This window comes from Nilaparvata lugens, chromosome 1 (genome assembly GCF_014356525.2).
Source record: "Nilaparvata lugens isolate BPH chromosome 1, ASM1435652v1, whole genome shotgun sequence".
In the NCBI taxonomy this organism is placed as follows: domain Eukaryota; kingdom Metazoa; phylum Arthropoda; class Insecta; order Hemiptera; family Delphacidae; genus Nilaparvata; species Nilaparvata lugens.
In genome coordinates, this window is record NC_052504.1 from 47211354 (window position 1) to 47221824 (window position 10471).

General features: G+C 35.6%; 1 long non-coding RNA gene across 1 annotated transcript; it reads left to right on the top strand.

Moving 5' to 3' along the window:
- The first annotated feature begins 1781 nt into the window (after window positions 1-1781).
- LOC120353012 lies at window positions 1782-3830 on the top strand. The gene is made up of 3 exons (XR_005572142.1): window positions 1782-1902; window positions 2920-3066; window positions 3736-3830. It is a non-coding gene; the product is annotated as an uncharacterized LOC120353012 (long non-coding RNA).
- The last annotated feature ends 6641 nt before the right edge of the window (window positions 3831-10471 follow it).

Here is a 10471-nt window from a genome sequence, read left to right on the forward strand (position 1 = left end):
GCCGGGGAATACCCTTTCATCATGTGATTCACAGTCATCATCTTGTAAGTAAGCAACTTGAAACAACCTTTGAATACTAACACATCAATGGTGACTTTGTGCTTTGTTTTCTTCAAGAACATAATTTTATTCATGGGTTCATTTGTTTCAACAAAGCCATTTTGCTTACAAAAGTCAGTCATGTTCACTAGATAATGCTTTGCATACACCTTTTCAATTTTCAGTTGAAAGTTGAATTCATCAACTTGATTCAAAGCAAGATTCATTTTGTTTACATTGTTCCTAACCTCTACAGAAACCTGTCTCATGTAAACATTCACTTTATTTACTGTTTTCCTAACATTCAATTTGACAATACTACTTTCTTTACTGTTGACTTTCAATAAAGACAACTCCCTACCTACTACATTACTCAATTCTACTATCTCACTAGGATTTACTTTTTCAATAACAGTAACTAGGCCTACATTATCTGAAACTTGAAATAATTGATCTTGTATCTTAACACTACTATCATCCTGCTTCAACTTGCTTTCATCTTCATGATTATCTATCAATGTTTCATGTGTATCTTTTAATAGAAGGTTTATACTAACCTGCTCTAGTCTTATTCTAGCAGATTCTTGCTTCATATCATCAAACCTAGCACTTTGATCTTGTTTCAAATTATCAATCTTAGCATTTTGCTTATCAAACCTAGCATTTACCCAAGTAGCACAGAACCTAGGCCCAACATTGAAAATTAGTTGGCATTGTTGGGGATTGGTTGGTTGGGGTGCCAACCAAAAGCCATTTTTGGCCCGACCAATAATTGCAATCAATGGGCCAACTAATCTGTTTTCTTTGGGGCCAACCTTTAATTGCATTCATTCGGCCAACAGATGTGATTATATTTTGGGCCAACCAAAAATTGCATTAACATCACTGTGCATGTTATCATTATGCTTGCATCTATTTTATTATATTATATTATAATGAAATGTGTTTTGCTAAGACCACCACAATTACTACTAATTATTATAGGCAAGCTAGTCGACTACTACCGTATTTAATATATAACTTGGTAGGTAGCCTACTATTTATTATAATAAATAATATTCAATATAAATACCGGTATATCATAAATTATATATAGGCTATAATAAATTATTTTCTGGGGTCTCACCTCGTCAGCACTCGTCATAATCAACCAATTATTGCTAACTTGCTAAGAAGTAAGTATGAATAAAGGTGCGTACGGTACAGACTTTCGTTCCGCTCCAAGACCGAACGTCACTCCAGCAGAGCGATTGATGATTGACAGCGAGCAACAATGGTTCGACCGGGGAACGCGAGAAGATCTACCATCTTCCGTAACGTTCATGATCGGTGCTAGTAGAGAGCGGAGGCGGAGCGATTGCTGTGCGATGGTGGTACGTGGGCGGTACGAGGGAGGAGCGTGCTCGGTGCGGGTTGGAAGCACGAGTATGTGTACGCAGCTTAAGGATAAAATAGTTGATGCTTTAATTAATCAAAACTCAAACAGCAATTCCATATAACTATCGATAGCCATCTATCTCACCAGCAAACAACATTTTTTGTTATAAAAGCGATGTCTTGAACATCAAAAGTCTGAACCTCAAACTTCTAAAAAATATTTTTGATACCTCAATTTTTGATATCTAAATAGAAGATTAATGTTTTTCAAAGTAGGCTCACCTTAATGGTAATTGGAAATACAGTATTGATATAAATATCGATAATATCGGCTTCAGAATATCGATACTCGATATTCGGCCACTCATCGGCTGATGGCTGATGCCTTGTGGCTTGCTCGTTGGTTGGCTGTAGTTGCATTTGCCTGTCTGCCATTTTGGATTGCTGTGTAGTATTTGCTGATCGTTGTGCATTCATTGTGGATTGGTGAGTAAAACATCTTTATATTCTTGATTAATCACTATATTTATGATAAACTATAAAAGCAATATCGTTTTCCATGTTATTATCAAGTTTATAATTATTTTAATGCAATCAAAATGATCTTGAATTCTTATTGGGATGGGCTAGAAGCATGCTCCACTTTGTTTTTACTGGATTATACCTTACAATCATGCCATTTTTTATAAAATTTTGTTCCTTAAAAAATAAGTAATTTGCCTCCTGTAAAAAACTTCTATCATTTATATTAATTAAGTCAGAAGTTTTAAAATTGCATTTCTCATCTTTTCATAGATGTATAATATGGTTCTTAATATTTATATATTCTCTATTCAGATTGTTCCAGCAAGTTCACACTTGGTGGACTTTAAAAATTCCTACGTTTACACTGATCTTTTGAATTCAATGATTCAAACTATTATTTTAATATTAGCCTACCTCGATCAAACTATAGAGGAATGATAAGTTACAAGTTTTAGGCTACTTTTAACGTGCTATTTCTATGATCAAAACCCCAATCATAACTTCTTATTTGCTAGGTTAGTTTTGTTCTAGTTTAGATTAAGTTATTATTATATTCTCAGCATAAATGCACAGTTACGGTACTCTTGGAGTTGTGACTAGACAGGTTAGGCTAGCTTCTGAAAATAGGTTTTGTAAGTTTATTATTAGGCTATAGGCTATTTAACTTGATTAAAATTAGAACTAGATAACCTAATAAGGTCAATTTATTTTCTAACTAAATTGTGGGAAAATGACCACCACTTGTTATTTATTGTCCTAGTATAACAAAAAGTTGAAATGAATTCAAGGTTTATTTTTTAATTCATTCAATTATTGGCATGAAAATAACTTGGAAAATTTATTATAAGATTTATCTTAAGATGGTACCTATCATACTTGACTGTTAACTTATGCCATCTAGATGCTACTAGTATGGTAACTTAACTCATTTCTACTTAGCACAAAGCATTTCATGTTGTACATTGTATTTCATTACAGAATCATTCATAGCAGGGGATTCAGATTTGGAGAAGCCGATTGAAGAGTCATGCCTGGTCTCTTCAGAACACACTGCTGGCCACAACATATCATTTACTCCTCAGGGTACAAACAGTGGGCATTCAGTTACTTCAAGTTCATCTAAAGGTACACTATTCATTATTCAATCTTGGATCAACTTTTTATGTAGAGTACTGAGTATAGAGTTATATAGCTATCCTAGAGTACCTAAACTGTAATTCTAGGATAGTTTTAGTGAGCTTGTGTTTCTCAACTTTTGGTTTTATATTAATATTATCACTATATGCCAGTAGTGAGCTGTTTTATAGTGACTTATTCTCTTATTTCAATAAACCAAAAATACATGGAGATTTAAAACCACAAACTAGCAGGTAACAGATGGGGGCCTAGCCCATTGCGTCATTGTGTTGCTGGAATAAGTTATTTGTTCTTCAGTGTAGAACACTGCAGTCACTTGAATAATGATAATCTATTGTTGATTTCTGTAAAATTGGAGTGCCATAAGAAATTTTTGTTTTGTTGTATCTTTTCTGAAAATCAACCACCAATGTTTCTTTAATCTATATACTTCAATCTATAAAGATCTTCCAAATTTCAAAACTGTTCAATCTTCTGTTCATTAGATATCTTGCTTGAAGATAGAAACAATGACAAGAACAAGGAGAACTGGGTGGTCAATGATTCCTTGATAGAGAGACTTGAATATCATTTACTACAATGGGGTATGTGCATCCGCGCTCTTAATAGCAGTAGAAATCACAGTAGAAAATTTAATATCATTGTTTTTTTTTTCAGGGCTCGATGTTCTTGCAGGCCATTTAACAAGGATAAATAGAAGATTGGATGATATTGAAAAGAATCAGAGTGAAATTTTAGCAAGGTTGTGTCCACAAAGCCTGCTATGAACATTATTCCTCCTGATATAAACTCCCCTGCGAACATTGGACGAGATTAGTGACTTGGAAGATTGGTTGCTGGACGACACTAATAAACAATCTTTGGTGAGTAGGCCTAAACTACTAAGTGAAGCTCAAAACCAGTGATAAAATTGATAGATTTTATTATTGGTATAAGATTTTAGACTACCATCAAATAATAATAAGTAGGGGTAAAAAACCTTTTGACCAGCATAAAAAGTGATTGACCGGGTATTTCTAATTGTCCGATTCGTTTCAAATTTGGCATACAGGATAATATACACATATTGAACATACTGTTGAAGTTTCATTGAAATATAATGATGTTCAGGGGTGGTTAGGGGTAAAAAACCCTATTGACCAGCTTAAAAAGTGATTGACCGGGTATTTCTGATTGTCCGATTCGTTTCAAATTCGGCATACAGGATGATATACACATATTTAACATACTGTTGAAGTTTCATCAAAATATAATGATGTTTAGGGGTGGTTAGGTGTAAAAAACCCTATTGACAAGCATAAAAAGTGATTGACCGGGTATTTCTAATTGTCCGATTCGTTTCAAATTTGGCATACAGGATGATATACAAATGTCAAACATACTGTTGAAGTTTCATCGGAATATAATGATGTTTAGGTGTGGTAGGGGTAAGAAACCCTATTGACCAGCATAAAAAGTGATTGACCGGGTATTTCTAATTGTCCGATTCGTTTCAAATTTGGCCTACAGGATGATATACACATGTCAAACATACTGACGAAGTTTCATCAAAATGAAATGATGTTTAGGGGTGATAGGGGTAAAAAACCCTCTTGACCAGCATAAAAAGTGATTGACTGGGTATTTCTAATTGTCCGATTCGTTTCAAATTTGGCATACTGGATGATATACACATATTAAACATACTGTTGAAGTTTTATCGAAATATAATGATGTTTAGGGGTGGTAGGGGTAAAAGATCCTATTGACCAGCATAAAAAGTGATTGACTGGGTATTTCTAATTGTCCGATTCGTTTTTAATTTGGCATACAGGATGATATACACATGTCAAAAATACTGTCGAAGTTTCATCAAAATGAAATGATGTTTAGGGGTGATAGGGGTAAAAAACCCTCTTGACCAGCATAAAAAGTGATTGACTGGGTATTTCTAATTGTCCGATTCGTTTCAAATTTGGCATACTGGATGATATACACATATTAAACATACTGTTGAAGTTTTATCGAAATATAATGATGTTTAGGGGTGGTAGGGGTAAAATATCCTATTGACCAGCATAAAAAGTGATTGACCGGGTATTTCTAATTGTCCAATTCGTTTTTAATTTGGCATACAGGATGATATACACATGTCAAAAATACTGTCGAAGTTTCATCAAAATATAATGATGTTTAAGGGTGGTAGGGGTAAAAAACCCCATTGACCAGCATAAAAAGTGATTGACCAGGTATTTCTAATTGTCCGATTTGTTTCAAATTTGGCATACAGGATGATATACACATGTCAAACATACTGTTGAAATTTCATCAAAATATAATGATGTTTAGGGGTGGTTAGGGGTAAAAGCCCCTATTGACCAGCATAAAAAGTGATTGAGCGGGTATTTCTAATTGTCCAATTCGTTTCAAATTTGGCAAACAGGATGATATACACATATTTAACATACTGTTGAAGTTTCATCGAAATATAATGATGTTCAGGGGTGGTTAGGGATAAAAAACTTTATTGACCAGCAAAAAAAGTGATTGACCGGGTATTTCTAATTGTCTGATTCGTTTCAAATTTGGCATACAGGATGATATACACATATTAAACATACTGTTAAAGTTTTATTGGAAAATAATGATGTTTAGGGGTGGTAGGGGTAAAAAACCCTAATGACCAGCATAAAAAGTGATTGACCGGGTATTTCTAATTGTCCGATTCATTTCAAATTTGGCATACAGGATGATATACACGTATTAAACATACTGTTAAAGTTTCATCAAAATAATGATGTTTAGGGGTGATAGGGGTAAAAAACCCTATTGACCAGTATAAAAAGTGATTGACCGGGTATTTCTAATTGTCCGATTCATTTCAAATTTGGCATACAGGATAATATACACATATTAAACATACTGTTGAAGTTTCATGAAAATATAATGATGTTTAGGGGTGGTAGGGGTAAAAAACCCTATTGACCAGTATAAAAAGTGATTGTCCGGGTATTTCTAATTGTCCGATTCATTTCAAATTTGGCATACAGGATAATATACACATATTAAACATACTGTTGAAGTTTCATGAAAATATAATGATATTTGGGGGTGGTTAGGGGTAAAAAACCCTATTGACCAGCATAAAAAGTGATTGACTGGGTATTTCTAATTGTCCGATTCGTTTCAAATTTGGCATACAGGATGATATACACATATTTAACATACTGTTGAAGTTTTATCAAAATATAATGATGTTTAGGGGTGGTTAGGGGTAAAAAACCCTATTGACCAGCATAAAAAGTGATTGACCGGGTATTTCTAATTGTCCGATTCGTTTCAAATTTGGCATACAGGATGATATACACATGTCAAACTGTTCTGTACAAAGCTCAGGCTAGAGCTACTAGAGGACTGTAATTTACTATTCAAATAATCAATTACAAGCAAGGGGCAAAATTTAATCTTCAATTTGAGCCAGGTTATTTGTACAGTTAAACTCTGCATTAATGAACAATAAAAAAGAGCAAAAACTCACCAGATTTAATCCAATTTTGTCTACTTGCCCTTCGAAGCCTTTATTAGGTGTTTTGGTCAGATCATTGGGTGGGAAGAAATCTGGGAGAAGAAAGGTTTGCTTCCGGGCTGCCTTTTCGTGTTGATTCTGTGTTCCACTTGCAGGTCATATACTGTGGTTTGAACAAAGCTCAAACTGGAGTCTTTATAAATTCAAATCCAATTCAAATTAATTCAATTTAACACTATTTACGCTGTTATACTCAATTCACACACACTATACTCAAACAACAATCTACAAGAAATTTCTGATTGAAATTACATTACAAAATACAAATTCGGTCTTGCTACAAGACAAAGGTGTGACAAAACAAACCAAAATGTACGAACAAGAACGACTGAACGACTTAACAAGAATGACTCGGGCTTTTTTTCTCGACAAGCCAAACAGCTGGACGCTCGGCACTGGTGCCAACAACCTGCTATTGGCAGAACTGTAGTCAGGGATTTGGTGCTCCAATTCGAATGCTCTGGCCAAACCATACCCCCGCCTCTGAAAACTATTTTTCAGCCAAGTTACAAAACTGAAAAACCAAGAAAGGAAAAAATCCGACATGCCAAAAAGAACAAAAAACACCAACACCAAAAAACAACACAAAGAAAAAAAATGCAACAAGCACAACAACTATTGAGTGGGAGTGGATACAATTTTGTTACTGGTCTTTTATAAATACCAGTTTTTAGGCGAACACTCGCCACTCGAACCTCGCCGTCACTTCCCGGAAACACCTGTTCGATGACACCCAGTGGCCACTGCAATGGAGGTGTGTTTGGTTGGTCCACTACCACAACCGTTCCCACACTGATAGAAGTGGGTGATTTCAACCATTTTTTACAACTTTGAAGTTCGTGCAGGTACTCTCTTCTCCATCGTTCCAGAATGATTGAATAAGATGACCAATCAATTCATACCTGGTGAGACGATTCACAGGGACGCTGTCCACGTATTAAACATACTGTTAAAGTTTCATCAAAATATAATGATGTTAGGGGTGTAGGGGTAAAAAACCCTATTGACCAGTATAAAAAGTGATTGTCCGGGTATTTCTAATTGTCCGATTCATTTCAAATTTGGCATACAGGATAATATACACATATTAAACATACTGTTAAAGTTTCATCAAAATATAATGATGTTAGGGGTGGTTAGGGGTAAAAAACCCTATTGACCAGCATAAAAAGTGATTGACTGGGTATTTCTAATTGTCCGATTCGTTTCAAATTTGGCATACAGGATGATATACACATATTAACATACTGTTGAAGTTTTTATCAAAATATAATGATGTTTAGGGTGGTTAGGGGTAAAAAACCCTATTGACCAGCATAAAAAGTGATTGACCGGTATTTCTAATTGTCCAATTCGTTTCAAATTTGGCATACAGGATATATACACATGTCAAACTGTTCTGTACAAAGCTCAGGCTAGAGCTACTAGAGGACTGTAATTTACTATTCAAATAATCAATTACAAGCAAGGGGCAAAATTTAATCTTCAATTTGAGCCAGGTTATTTGTACAGTTAAACTCTGCATTAATGAACAATAAAAAGAGCAAAAACTCACCAGATTTAATCCAATTTTGTCTACTTGCCCTTCGAAGCCTTTATTAGGTGTTTTGGTCAGATCATTGGGTGGGAAGAAATCTGGGAGAAGAAAGGTTTGCTTCCGGCTGCCTTTTCGTGTTGATTCTGTGTTCCACTTGCAGGTCATATACTGTGGTTTGAACAAAGCTCAAACTGGAGTCTTTATAAATTCAAATCCAATTCAAATTAATTCAATTTAACACTATTTACGCTGTTATACTCAATTCACACACACTATACTCAAACAACAATCTACAAGAAATTTCTGATTGAAATTACATTACAAAATACAAATTCGGTCTTGCTACAAGACAAAGGTGTGACAAAACAAACCAAAAATGTACGAAACAAGAACGACTGAACGACTTAACAAGAATGACTCGGGCTTTTTTTCTCGACAAGCCAAACAGCTGGACGCTCGGCACTGGTGCCAACAAACCTGCTATTGGCAGAACTGTAGTCAGGGATTTGGTGCTCCAATTCGAATGCTCTGGCCAAACCATACCCCCGCCTCTGAAAACTATTTTTCAGCCAAGTTACAAAACTGAAAAACCAAGAAAGGAAAAAATCCAGACATGCCAAAAAGAACAAAAAACACCAACACCAAAAAACAACACAAAGAAAAAAAATGCAACAAGCACAACAACTATTGAGTTGGGAGTGGATACAATTTTGTTACTGGTCTTTTATAAATACCAGTTTTTAGGCGAACACTCGCCACTCGAACCTCGCCGTCACTTCCCGGAAACACCTGTTCGATGACACCCAGTGGCCACTGCAATAGAGGTGTGTTTGGTTGGTCCACTACCACAACCGTTCCCACACTGATAGAAGTGGGTGATTTCAACCATTTTTTACAACTTTGAAGTTCGTGCAGGTACTCTCTTCTCCATCGGTTCCAGAATGATTGAATAAGATGACCAATCAATTCATACCTGGTGAGACGATTCACAGGGACGCTGTCCACGTCCCACATGGGAAATGATTTCAACGGTGTTAGAGTCAAAAAGTGCGCTGGGGTTAAAGCCAGCGGTTCACACGGTACACACAGTGGCCGGGAATTCAGGACACCTTCAATCTGCACCAATACAGTGTTCAGTTCCTCATAGGTGAGAAGTTGATTGCAATTACTCGGAACAGATGCAACTTTACAGATTTGACATTTGCCTCCCACAGACCTCCAAAATGCGGTGAACCAGGGGGAATGAATTTCCATTCAATTTTGTGTTTGGCGAGTTGACTAGTCAATGTGGTTTGAAACTCGGACGAGTTCAAAAGTTGAGATATCTTTCGCAACTGTTCCTTGGCACCTACAAAATTAGTACCACAATCGGAATACATCACACGACAGGGTCCACGACGTGACAAAAAACGACGAAACGCAGCTAAAAACATGGGCGTTGATAGATCCGATACCAACTCAATATGTACCGCCTTTGTTGCCATACACACAAACAGACAAATGTAGACTTTCAAAACACAAGGATTACGACGTCTCATCATAGTAATACGCAAAGGACCAGCATAATCCACACCACAATTTTCAAATGGTTTGCATTTTGACACTCGACAAGCAGGCAGGTCACCCATTTTTGGAATGATTGCATTATTACTAGGTCAACACGGAAACAACGATTACACTTAAACACACAAATATGAATAATAGAGCGAGCAGACAGTATCCAGAATTTCTGTCTGATCAAGGACAACAATAACGAGGGTCCAGCATGACAATTCTTCTTGTGATGATAATCAATCAACATCGATACGAAAGGGTCGGATTTTGGTAAGATCATCTGATGACATTTATTTTAAAACTGCAAAATGAAAACTTGACGTAATAAAAAATTCGAAATTTGAATCAGCCATCCTCGGTTAATGAAGAATATTTATGCAAAATTTCAAATCAATCAGTCCAGTAGTTCAGACGTGATGATGTGTCAAACATAATTTTCTTACATCACGTACGTGTATGAGCCAGCTCTTTCCATTATTATAGTAAAGATGATGGATAGATGGATGATTTATCAGAAACTTTGAATGAGAATAACTTTTGAACGGTTTGAGAAATCAGTGCGGTTGTTGTTCATTAATTTCATATTCAGTTATCAAACATTCTCTTATTAGATACTAGTAGGTAACCCGTGCTTCGCAAGGGTCTATTTTAAAACTGCAAAATGAAAACTTGATGTAATAAAAAATTCGAAATTTGATTTAACCATCCTCGGTTAATGAAGAATCTTTATGCAAAAT